Source organism: Alligator mississippiensis, chromosome 11, assembly GCF_030867095.1.
Source record: "Alligator mississippiensis isolate rAllMis1 chromosome 11, rAllMis1, whole genome shotgun sequence".
Classification (NCBI taxonomy): Eukaryota; Metazoa; Chordata; order Crocodylia; family Alligatoridae; genus Alligator; species Alligator mississippiensis.
In genome coordinates, this window is record NC_081834.1 from 51,366,943 (window position 1) to 51,379,709 (window position 12,767).

Genomic DNA, 12,767 nt, shown 5'->3' on the forward strand with positions numbered 1-12,767 from the left:
TCTACAACTTTGTAGATATGGGTTAGCCCAGGGATGTCAAAGATAAGGCCTGCAGGCTGGATCCAGCCTGTGGAGCTCTCAGGGCCACCCAGTGTGCTGCATAAGGTGCCTGCTCCAACCACTACAGGACTACACTGCACATGGTACTTGCTCCAGCACATGAACTGCATCAGCAGAGTAGCTGCTGCATGTAGCACAGCTCCAGAGTGGCCACTGTGTGCAGCACAGACTTGGAGCAACCAGAAAGGGACCATGCTGCATGTGGCACTGACTCCAGCTGCTCCAAAACACATGTGGGATCCAGCAGGCAGAGCAGGTCTGTGGGCTTGATCCAGCTTGTGGATCGAATACACAACACTCATCTGGTCCTGTGGGCCAGATGTGTTTGAAACCCCTGTGTTAGCCAATGCAAGACAGTGTTCTCACTGGAAATTCTGGTCTAGATTCAGCCTGTCTAGCCTCATTCAGCCACACTTAAGCATAAGTTTAATCCTCACTGATTTCACAAGGAATAAAAGATACATATTTCTGTTTTGAACAATTTCTGGAAATTATTTTTCCCCTTGATTGTAGCAGACGGTAAAGTATTTAGCCCCAGAGTTACAGCTTGAAAACTGCAGTGACAAAATATGAAAAACTTATACTCATGGGGCGCATCCAGACAAGCACACATGTGCAATTTGTAGCATAGCAAACCCACCTGCAATGCCACAAACCACACACAGTGCATATGCAGACATTCGCCATGCTGCTTATTTTCTGCACAGTAGGGGTTTTTTTGATAGAGGGAGATCCCAGTGTCAAAAAAATCCCTGGGCAAAAAAAGCAGGGAGGCGCATGTGGCGGCACTGTGTGCTGCCCAAAACCAATGCCGCACTCTGGCTGCCAGCCAGGCTCCTTGCACCCAGATCGCTGCCACTGAAGCCCCAGGAAGCCCCCAGGACCTCAGGTAAGATTTCTGGGGCCAGCCCAGGTGCTGGCACCAGCCTGCCCTACCCCACCCGGGGCAACTTGCCATGCGCCAAAACACACATGCAGAGGTGTTCCCCAAGGACAAGTAGTCACAGCACAAATATGTTTCACTGCTATTTGTCCCCTGAGAAATGCACATTTCTGTTTGAAGGGACGCGCCCATGGTGTAGGTTTGAGGCAGTCAGTTTCCTCTTATACTGTAAGTGCAGGAAGTACTTTTGTTACAAATCTCCCTCTGACTTCACCAACAGCAGGAACAGGTCCATTGTTTTCAGATAAAAAACAGTATCAAAACAAATGAGGTGATTCAATCTGCTATAAAAACCTGCTGTTACATTGCTCATGAAGACTATCAGAAGACCCTTTTGAATGGTATTAATTTCAGAAGACCCTTTTGAATGGTATTAATTTAAATGATCACATACTGCAATATTTGCATAAAAGAGTAAAATATTATGACAAAAATTATTTAATCATTGTATAATGAATGATCGGTTAAAAATAGCGTTTGTCATGGGTTATAAAGAGAGTAATTTACATAAATGGTTGTCAAGCAGCCAAAGTTCACCTACCTGATTGATCCTTCAAAGAGACTTTACACTGTTTATGATGCGGGGAGAAATCCAAAAGATATCCTCAGTGCTATTTAAATTGCAAATTATTGCAGTTAATCAAGATGCATGGCTAATTCCAGCTATAAAATAGTAGCAGTGCTTGATCGTAGCCATCTTACGCTTTTAAAAGAATTATTGGTTGTTCCAAATGAATGTATTTTCTTTGTTGTAGCTTTCACCAAGCTGGAAAATAAAGGAATGGTTAACGGGAGTTTCAGGCAACCCTGTTAAATGAAACGCTGTCATGTGATGAGATGAGAGTCTTTTCTTAAAGAAACAGTCACATTCTTGATGAGCTGGATGTGCTGGTAAATTAAAATATCCAGGTGGCCTAAGTTACTCCAAAACAGCAATTATTTTTAAAAGACAATTGTTTTTGTTTGTTTGTTTTTGGGGGGAAGTTCTCAATGGTTATGCATAACAAATAATCGAAATTTCCTCTTGCATCTTATTATCAGAATTAAAACTCCCCAGTGGATAATTAGGGATTTGTATTGCTAAATTAAAGTTTAGGGGCAGGATCATTTCTTTGTGGTATAATACATAAATGCAGAATTCTGGATCATCTGCACTGAGAAGACTCCAAGTGTGTCTACATGAGGTATCTCAGGTACTAACGATAACTCATAAGCAAGGAAAACTCAGCAGATACACTGCTACCTGTACCTCATCTAGCTTTTTTTGTTCTTGCATGGCTATCTCTACATTGAACTGCACTGTACAGGGCTGAAATACTTCCAAATCTAGGACTCAGAAAAGAAATTGAGAGACCAGCACTAGGGAATCCTGAGATCTACAGATAGGGTTGATAAGGGGATCTCAGAGGCATAAGTCTGAGGCTTGCTTTGGACTCACACCAAAGACTCCCCCACCCAATCGATCCAGTTATAATAGATGGTAATTTAGGCCTGAAGAGTCAGAGAGAGCCAAATGTGACATTGGTCACAACACTCCTTTATTTCTCATTGGCTACCGAAGCTGATGTGCTTTAACAATATTAGGCTTAGGCATATCTTTGATACTGGATGGACAGAAGATCCAGCACTCCCCCGGTTTAAGATAAAAGTTGAAAATATTTGTCTGTGGTATTTCTAAGGATACTCATCCATCACAGTAGAGAGCTTTTTTTATAGACACCAGAGACAGACACCATCCTCGGGAGCCCTCATGTGGCCTTGGGTTAGTCCTGCAGGCATCTATTGCTGTTTCTTTCTTGTGGATTCAAGTTAGGTGGCTTAATTTGTGGGTTTAGAGTTTCCCAGCCCTTCCTGGATGGGTCCAAGCTTCCAGTTCTGGTTTCACCAAACATCCACCTCTCTCCTGCACTCCAGGGGCCTTTTAATCCCTCCCCTTTGGTAAGGGACTGACTAAAGGGGAAAGAAAAAGGATACAGGCTGAGAAATGCATTGTGAATGTCTAGGATTTCAGAAGTTTGAATCATAGCTATAGAAGTCCCTAAAGAAAGGGCAATTTTTTTACCTTCTTGACAGAGGCTGAAGAAAATGCAAAGATGGGGGCTTTGTTAGCAGCCTTTCAAGGATGCTGCAGGGTGTCACACAATGTTAGCACTGTTAGGCATGCAAGCATGATAAACACAGAGATTTCAAATAGAAATCCACAGTTGTGGTCCTTCTGAGCTCTTTGGAACAGAATAAAAAACCTGCTTTATTATTTTTTCTGTACTTAAAAGAAGGATGAAAACTAAGAACTGGCATTTTCCTAGGGATGCCTCAGGTCTAAAAGGGTTGAGAACCCCTGGGCTAGAAGAATGCCAGGGGAAGTGAGAGACTGGTACTGACCCTTGCAAATGCCCCATAGTTCAGATTCCCCCCTCAAGCTGGAGATGTTCTTGCTTTAGTGGTACCAGTATATGATCTGGAGTATCTCTTTATGCATCCCCTGCATTAAAGATACAGCCCAAGAAATGTTTGGCATCATCAGTTTTCTCTAAGCTTCAGACTGTCAGAGAGACATTCTAAATAGGGGATGTACGGGCAAGGTTCAAATATGTGTGGGGACCACACATCTCAAAAAACTCCATTTGGTGGCTACTTCCCTTTCTCCTTTGAGTAGTTATCCAGATGCTTATTCTCACTCGCAGATCAAGGCCTACCACAGGCACCGAGTATTTGGGGGCCTGAGAGCCCTGGTCTCCCTCAGGTAGGGGGCTGTCAGGGCCCAAACCTGAAGAAAGAAGAAAAAATGTAGGAAACCATGGGTTTCCCCTTGCAGGCTATCAGAGTTCCAGCCTAAAAGAAGGTGCTTGGGGCTGGGGGGTGGGGGGCAGCAAGGAGGGCCGTTGGAGTCAGGGGGTGCCACATGCATATGTGCTTGAACACACACATACAAAAAACTAGAACTCTTGGTTCCAAAATGATACCTTTTATTAGACCCACTGGAAAATGGCAAGAAAATTGTCCATTTCTGCAAGCTTTCAGGATCAAAGTCCCTTCGTCAGGCTCTGGGAAAAATGTAGATGGTTCAAGTTGGTAAAAAGTCCCCATAGGTAGGAAATAAACTTCATTTTTGCACAGAGGGAGCTGGAGATGGAAGTCTGTCCCTCTGGGTCCATGAGTGTCTTTGTGAGCTGTGCTGAGTAGCTCTTTGATGCGTTGATCAGGTAGAATTCCTGCCCTGGAGGTGTCAGATGGGAGGCAGGGAGGCAAAAAAACCCTTCCTTGTTGTTCTGCAATGAAGTTTAAAATCCAAAATCGGCTAAAATTTGGCATCTTCCATGTTTCAGGGGTGTAGTTGGTAGCCGTGTTGGTCTGAGATAAAAAGACATACAAAAAACTAGAACTCTTGGGTTTGGATTTTAAACTTCATTGCAACAACAAGGACTTTTTTTTGCCTCCCTGCCTGCCATCTGACACCTCCAGGGAAGGAATTCCACCTGATCAACACTTCAAAGAGCTCCTCAACACAGCTCACAAAGACACTCATGGACCCAGAGGGACATACTTCCATCTTCAACTCCCTCTGTGCAAAAATGAAGTTTATTTCCTACCTATGGGGACTTTTTACCATCTTGTACCATCTACACTTTTCCCAGAGCCTGACGAAGGGACTTTGATCCTGAAAGCTTACAAAAATGGACAATTTTCTTGCCATTTTCCAGTTGGTCTAATAAAAGGTATAATTTTGGAACCAAGAGTTCTAGTTTTTTGTATGTCTTTTTGTCTCAGACCAACACGGCTACCAAGTACACCCCTGAACACACACATGGCAGCCAAACAGCGGTGGAGAGCAGTTCCCACAGCTCCCTGTAGGTAAGTCTAAGAGGCCAGGGGGGAGGGAGCACAAGCGATGCATTGGGACTGCCAAGGGGGGCATAGACAGTAGACTGGTCCCTGCTGCAATGTGTTTGGACCACAAAAGAAGGGTTAACCTTAGCCAGTCTGTAGCAGTTGGAGAGTCTTAGGTAGGAAATGCCTGATCCCTTGGATACCCAACTATGTTCATGAACAAGCATGGAGACCTTTTAAAGCTTTGTTTCTATGCAAGTAGTAGGATAGGGCTCTGTTCACATCCACGAGGAAGATGTTAAAGTTATTGCTGGTTTTGTGGAAGGAATGTGGCCTATGAATTCTTTGTAGATAGCTGGTTGGCAGGTTTGTATAGTGGGTGTGTCTACGCTAAAAGCTTTACTGAGCAGTAGACCAATCTTCTGCATGGTCAAGCATCACTGTCTACATGTGCTCAGCATTTACTGCACAGTAGATTAGTGTACTGTGTGGTTGCATGTTTCCTGTAAATACAGGTAGTGGATTAACTACGCAGTAACTACTACCCCATAGCACATGTGTACATTGCTGACTAGGAGCAAATTGCTCCTCAGTAAAACTGAGTACTTCAGTAAAACTCCTATCCATCAAGAAAGAAGGTCAATCACAGAAACTCTGTGGGGAGGGGTAGAGAGGGCAGAATCTCACCAAGTTCACTTAGCCAGGAGGATTCTAGGTAAAAGGAGAAGCACAGAGCTTCTTGTCCTGTCCAGAAAAAAAATAGGGGGCTTCACATGTTTCATACACATGCTACCAGTGGCTGATATGAGAGGTAAAACCTACTGTAGACTGGCAATTAAGACCACTGCCTTTGATCTAATACCCCTGTAACTCTAATATTAGGCATAATTTCTTTATAAGGGCAAATCCCATAGCTTTGTCAACTCTAAGACAAGGCATTGGAGTTACAGCATCTATTTGTCTCTACCTCTTCTATGGTGAGTCCAGCTCAGCTTGAACTCCAGCCGGACATACTTCTTTATAGGGACCTGATGCATCCAGAATAATTTCAGGGACTCAAACAGGGGTGCTGTTTTACCCAAAGCACTCCAGTGATAGGTAGATAGCTCCATTCCTTTCCTCATCACCTTCTTACACCAAACTGGCCCTTTTCTATAGCAGAGTGTAAAATACACCAGCTGCTAACACCTCCAGAAGGCAGTGCTTCCATACACTTTCTTCTGGTTCCCAGACAGTGACAAACACCTTAGTTAATTCAGGAGAGCTGGTGTAACACTGTTATCAGAAAAGGGGGTTGTTCTTCCATAGTGAAGTTTTCAGCTGAGATGCATTCAAAGCTTTGCCAGCAAAACTTGAGTTTCTGTCAGCCAAACACTGGATGTAGATTAGGCCCTATATAGCTATGTGGTCTTTATCTATGTCTCACTTCTAGCTATCCAGACAAAAAATTAACCCATCAGCCCCCTCTCATGGTTAGCAGTATTCAGGAAGGTGGGAAAACTGAGTCATGCATATTGTTGATAAAAAAATTACAAAATTCCTACATTTTCCAAAGCACAGCTTAGGAAAAGGAACTCCTACATAGTCTCCATTCCCAGCAGCTGGATGTGAAGAGACAGGGACTTCCCTAGGGCTTTAGTGGTAAGTGTCCCTTTCAGATTTCATCACAGCCCTTATGATTTCATCACAAGTTTAGGCTGCCGCACTGGGAGTCTGGAAAATTTTCCCAGCCCTGTCCAGGGGGCTTGTTTCCTGTTCCAGAAACTGGAAAATCTCAACTCCCTCCTGAAAAAACTGCTATGAAAATCAGGCACATACCCCAGCAGGTCTTTCACATCTCCTCCCTTCCTCATCAGCTTCAGCCACTTCACCTCCCACAAGCCAGCAGAACTACCAGCAGTCTCCTGAAGATCCCCTACCTGAGACAGCGCCAACACAGTCATTTCCTTCCCCAGCACAGTGTGGAAATTATCCTGCAGCCTGCCAGGGTGGAAAAAAATGAAAGAAAAAAGAGGAAAAAAAGAGAAAAAAGGAAAATTGGGAAAGTTTTAGAAAGCACTTCAATTCTTTTCATTATCCGATTCCAGCCAGGACCTTTTCCTGCAAACACTGCTATAATGGGAAACAATAACACAGATTCTTTCCCTCCTACCAGACCAAATGCATAGTGACATTTTAAACCTTTCCTTTAACAATGTTTCTGGGCCAGAAACTAGAAGAGAGCAGAATTAAAGGAGCTGTCTGAAGCAATGCTGTGAACATTGCCCCTGAAAGTAGAATTTCTTACCAGCAACGTGGTGACTTCAGAAAGGCTTGTACTGGCTTTTCTTCTGTCAACTCCTGCTTTTCTTTCTAAGATAAATTATCTTGCCCAGCTTTGAGTCAGCAAAATTACTTTGGGCAAGCTGGAGTCCTGGGACCCTCCTGCTGCTCTTTTCAATCAAGTGTAAAGATACTCATCTTATACAGCCATCGAAATTTGTAAGCCATATCCTACTGTTGCTAACAATCGCTAGCACTCGACTGCTGAGATCTATGTGCTGTGAATATGTGAATATAAAGTGAATATAAGTGCTGTTGAGATCTGAATATGAACATCAAAATCAGGCTTGGATTGTTTTCAATATTTTTGTACCCAAACATACAGTATTCAAGATTCAGACCCCTAGATTCCTCCTGCACTCAAATTCTACCTATTATTCCCAGTCTCCTTTCCCACCCTTTTCTTCACAGCTCCCTATCACACACATTTTCATTTTCATTTTAACTCAGCCACATTCCCTGCAACCTCCAATTCTCTTCCAGGCCCAGAGCCCCCAGCAATTCTTTATTTTCCCATGTATCCCCACTACCTCATGTCCCCTCATTCCCCTCTTCCCTCCACAAGCCTGTTTATCACTTGCAAGTCCTTCTGCTGCTCTCACACACATCCCCATTCACCCCCTTAAATCCTTCCTGGCCCCATACCCTCTATAGCCCTTCATTTCCATTCCACCCCCCCAAAAAAATCCTTCTGTTCATGATCGTCAGATCTGGCATTGGGAGGGACTATTTCTAAAGGCCAGATTGGCTAAAATTGTTGGGCGGAGGGGTTCCTTCCTCTGCAGCATGGCCACGATCCTCTTACCAGGAATATCTGAAGATAGTATCTGTCACCTAATTTCTTACCAGTGCAGTGAACAAAGCATTAGCAAGACCCTGTTTTCCCTTCCCCTTGAACTCTGACATTTCTCTAGTGTGCTTTGTGGCTAGTGATGTGCAAGGAGCTCAGGTACAAGTGGAGACTCTTTCTGATTCCATCTCCCGAAGTAACATAAACTCAAACTTTTGAAAACCAAGAAATATACAATTATAGTAGATGTAGCAGTGGAACTGTTCAGAGGTTGGGGGGGGGGGGGGGTCACCAACCTGTGGCACAGGTGCCACAAGTGTCATGGGCCCTCTGTGTGTGGCATGTGATGGATCAGGGAGGGAGCAGGAAGCACAGCAGCAGATAGGGCAGGAAGAACAGGACAGAGAACAGAAAGCAGAGCAGCAGATCATGCAAGAGAAAGGGGTCATAGTGGCACTCAGGGAGGTACAGGGCTAATTTGTGGTATGCCTACAAAAAATCTGGCCCCCACTGGGCTAGATGCATAACTGTGCAGACCTTGCTAAAGCATGGCACAAAGCCTAGGTGGGTGGGTGATGGAGCAACTCATGGTTCCACATTCAGCTCATGCTAAAGAATAAAAGAAGTGAGGGCCCCCTCCCACCCCGCATTAGCTGCTTCCTATGAAACATGAATGGAGCCAGAGAGGGTGTTTGACAGCAAGGTGCAATGTGTTACATTTCAGTAACTTTATAATGGAAATAGCTTAATAAGATGGAAAGGGTAGGGTGAGCTGGACATGCTAATGAAAGGTTACACAGTCATACCCTGCTTATGTCTGTCACAGATGTGGAACTGCCAACACTCTGCAGTATTAAGGAAATTGGACAATAACAGGTGTTGTACAGCATATGAGGAAGAGGCAGCTCACAGGATGAAAGCTGTAATTAGGTGGAGTGTGATATAAAGAGAAATGACATTATCCAAGTTCAGCTGTATGTTAAGGGCCATGGTGGGATAGAAAACACACCAACACCAATCTTTCATGTGCTTAAAATCATGGAAACCACCATATAAAAAAACTGTTGAGATCTGGGATGTAGACCTTTGGTATGCAAGTGTACATTTTAGTCACTTTATAAAGGATAAGGGGAATTGGTGGTCAGAGATGCACATCAGCTATTGCACTACTACTGTTAATAGCTGATAGGAGCCAGTAGCAAACAAGGTAAGCTAAATCAACCTCACTATGACCTTTTATGAAGCAGGGTTAAAGTTGGAGCAGTTTTGATACACTTAGGGTACCTCTACACGTGCAAAGTTACTGTGCAGTAATTTAAGTTACTGCACAGTAACTATGGTGACATATGCTGACTTGGGCATACATTTGCTACCTGCATCATGCAGGTAGCAAATTTACACCCGATTAGTTACTGCACAGTAACGCATGTGTAGTTGCCTTACTGAGTAGTAACGCTCTGTGTGTGTGGACTGACGTGGGACTAATTTTAGTCCCACGTCAGTCCACACACAGCATTACTGTGCTGTAACACCTGCATATGTAGACTCTGGCCTAAAAAATTGCTGACTGCGTAGTAACTTACTTGCACAGTAAATGCACATGTAGATGCACCCTTTCTATGATTATAGAATTAGACCTAACAGTGGCATTGTAACACCTTGTACCTTTTGATGGTGATACAATGTTGTGTCTGTCTATATCTTTTGTGATTTTTTTCACCTTCATTAACATCTATACTCTTCAGACATTTCAACATGGGACCGCTATCCCCACTTCAGTACATCAAACCAGAGAAGTAAGGAGACACATTGAGAAGCCAGCACCCTTTATCTTTGCCTAGCTAGTGTCCTCTGAACTGCAAAGCCACATGGCAACAGCAAACACTGAAATTATTATCAATTCCTGCTAATAACAGTTATCTTTCATAACAGAGAGGGGCATGGTCTTTAGTGACAGCTACTGATTTTTCACCATAATTTGCTACTTTGAGCAGGTGGAATAAAGCAGCTTAATCAGGATTTGCAGAGCACTCAACCAGCAGGATTGGAGTAACTCCCCTGCAGACAAGGTTGGGATCTGGGAGCCTTCATGCCTGAGGGGCTATGGGTTGTTATGAGAAGGTTTCTCTTACCTTTGTGCAGTCACTAACAGTGATTATTGGGGATCTGCTTCTCCCTGAAATCTGTGCTCTACACATTTTAGGGGAGGGATATCTGCCTTCCTTTAAGGTACATTCTGAGCTGAGAGGGTTTCTGACCTGAGAGGGTCCCTTGAGGAACAGCGGGGCCCTGTTTCCTCAATATTAGCCTCTCCCACCTGAAGCCACAGCTGCAAGATTCCCAAAAGAGCAGATCTTACAGGAACTACCAACAGAAGCACTGCCCTTCCAGCTGCTGGGACTGTATGTCACCAGCCTGACTCCCTTCTGGGTTCTAGAAACAAATGCATTGCTTTGCACTACAAGCATCAAAATCTGCTCCCTGGGTGCCTTCACTACTAGACTGTCAGTGAGCATGCCTGAGGATGCTCAGTAGCATCTGCTGAAGCTGCTGCCACTGCTTTACCATCTCTTGGCCACCACCAGCTGCTGTAAACCAAGGCTAAACAAAAGCAGAGGGAGAAATCAGAAGGGAGGAACAGGCAGAAATTGTGCAAAGCCCACACTTCTGTAGAGGGGTAATCAAATAGGTAAGTGCAGAAAGGCAAAATCAGAAGGTGGGGTAGGGTGTGGTGTGCACAAAATGAGGGGATAGAGGACTAGTTTAAGGGGAAAATATGATGGGATATATATATATATATATATATATATATATATATATATATATATATTTTATTAATTCCCTGGGATAATTATTGCAAAGCCAGGTGATGGATCACCTGTTAGAGTGTGGGTGACAGTGGTTTGTGTCTCTTACTTATCTCATAAGCAAGCTCCTTTTTGAGGGCCAAGGTCACTGCTGAAAATATTGAGCAAGACCCTTGAGAAACTTGACTAGGAGGTCTTTCCAGCCTAAGAGCTCCCCTTTTGCTACCTGTTGTAACACCATGTCAAGTGTCAAATGAAGACCACATACAGCTCCCTTGGCCAAAAAAACCCTTATCATAGGAAGGTATCAGGTTAGTTAGGCATAGCCTACCTTCTCTAAAACCAGGTTGCATTTAATCTCTTTCCATTTCCTTCAATGTTTCTCAATTTGTTGTAAAACTTTACATACTACTGAGGGCACATGAATAGGTCAGCAGTTGCTTGATTCACCTTTCCCCCTTTCTTAAATATAGATTACATTCATTGCTCTCTCTTCATATAGCTCCACCCCTGATTTAATAGTCATATTAAAAATCCCTACTACAGGGTTGCAGTGTCATTGATGTACCTACACGGATGCTAAATATCACAAAAATCACAAAAATCCTAATCAATCCAGACCCAAAATCACAAATCAGTTAACAATTGTAGAGGTGGGACAGGAGTTTTTGAAGCTGGCTCAGTGCACCCACACCGCTAAAGTGATGGTATGGGGAAAATCCAGCTTAACAATCATATACAGTGATGAACACATCTTCAAGCAGTTATTTAAAATAATGCCATGAATTCAATCTCCATGACTGAGGAAGGTACTGCAGGTTCAGCTTCCCTACCTTCATGCTGCTTTTCTAGAGGAAAGGAAGGGGTAAGGAAGTGAGGAAGAATGAAGGGAGGTCAGTTAAGTAGTGGGGAGGGATATAGGGGGGTCTTTCTACTTACCCCATAATAGTCTCCCATATCTGCATTTGCTCCACCCTAGGCTAGGGGGTAGGGGTAAAAAAAAGATACTTAGAAAAAGTCTGACAAGGTAGAAAAAAATAATACTTAAAGAGTGGTTGCAGACATTGGTAAACTTAGATGGAAAATGATTTCTGAAATTATGGTGACCCCAGAGATCATTCCTACCCCAAAGCCCGTCTGGGTCCTTGTGATAAATGCACTGAACTACAGCAACCTTGTCCCAGAGCTCCTATGGGCAGTGGGGGGAGGATTTGCTTCCCCTAAACAGGAATCATCAGAGCCACTGTCATCACTGCCCAGCGATGACAAGGAGGGAACATCCAAGTTCCTGGATGCAAGAGGGAGGATTTCTAGGAAGATGCAGGATTGCTGCAGAGGATCCCCAACATAAAGGGGGACATGGGGTGCTGGCAAACTTACCCAGATACCCTGCTCCAAGTCTGCAGCTGCAGAGGACATATTTCTGGGTGACACTGGCTTTCATAGATTCATAGATGTTAGGGTCGGAAGGGACCTCAATAGATCATCGAGTCCGACCCCCTGCATAAGCAGGAAAGAGTGCTGGGTCTAGATGACCCCAGCTAGATACTCATCTAGCCTCCTCTTGAAGACCCCCAGGGTAGGGGAGAGCACCACCTCCCTTGGGAGCCCGTTCCAGACCTTGGCCACTCGAACTGTGAAGAAGTTCTTCCTAATGTCCAATCTAAATCTGCTCTCTGCTAGCTTGTGGCCATTATTTCTTGTAACCCCCGGGGGTGCCTCGGTGAATAAATACTCACCAATTCCCTTCTGTGCCCCCATGATGAACTTAAAGGCAGCCACAAGGTCACCTCTCAACCTTCTCTTGCAGAGAGAAGGCTGTGCAGCTCACTCTGCAGGTACCTCCATTTATATATATATATATATATATATATATATATAAATTTTATTTTAAAGAAAAGCAGGTTTCTGCAGTGCAAGGACACAGATAAAGATGCTGGCTGGATCCCTGCTGGGTCTCAGCTCTGTCCAGGCGCCAGGGGAGGGAGAGCGAGTGTTTGATCCGGGATTGCTTGGT

At 44.1% G+C, this 12,767-nt stretch overlaps 1 protein-coding gene across 7 annotated transcripts in view; it reads right to left on the minus strand.

Annotated features, from left to right (window-relative positions):
• The window catches only part of LOC102570608 (butyrophilin subfamily 1 member A1), a 32,655-nt gene extending 19,901 nt beyond the window's left edge, over positions 1 to 12,754 (minus strand). Inside the window, exons 1-4 of one of the 7 annotated variants that reach the window (XM_059714262.1) lie at positions 12,490 to 12,754; positions 11,690 to 11,730; positions 6,751 to 6,811; positions 1,545 to 1,769 (exon numbers count right to left, since the gene is read on the minus strand). The gene's annotated coding sequence lies outside the window, so the exon portion shown is untranslated. Of the gene's footprint in view, positions 1 to 1,544; positions 3,771 to 6,649; positions 7,659 to 11,689; positions 11,731 to 12,489 lie in introns of those variants that run through there. The other 6 variants (XM_059714263.1, XM_059714265.1, XM_059714267.1 and 3 more) reach the window with 6 other exon arrangements.
• Between the last annotated feature and the right edge of the window lie 13 nt (positions 12,755 to 12,767).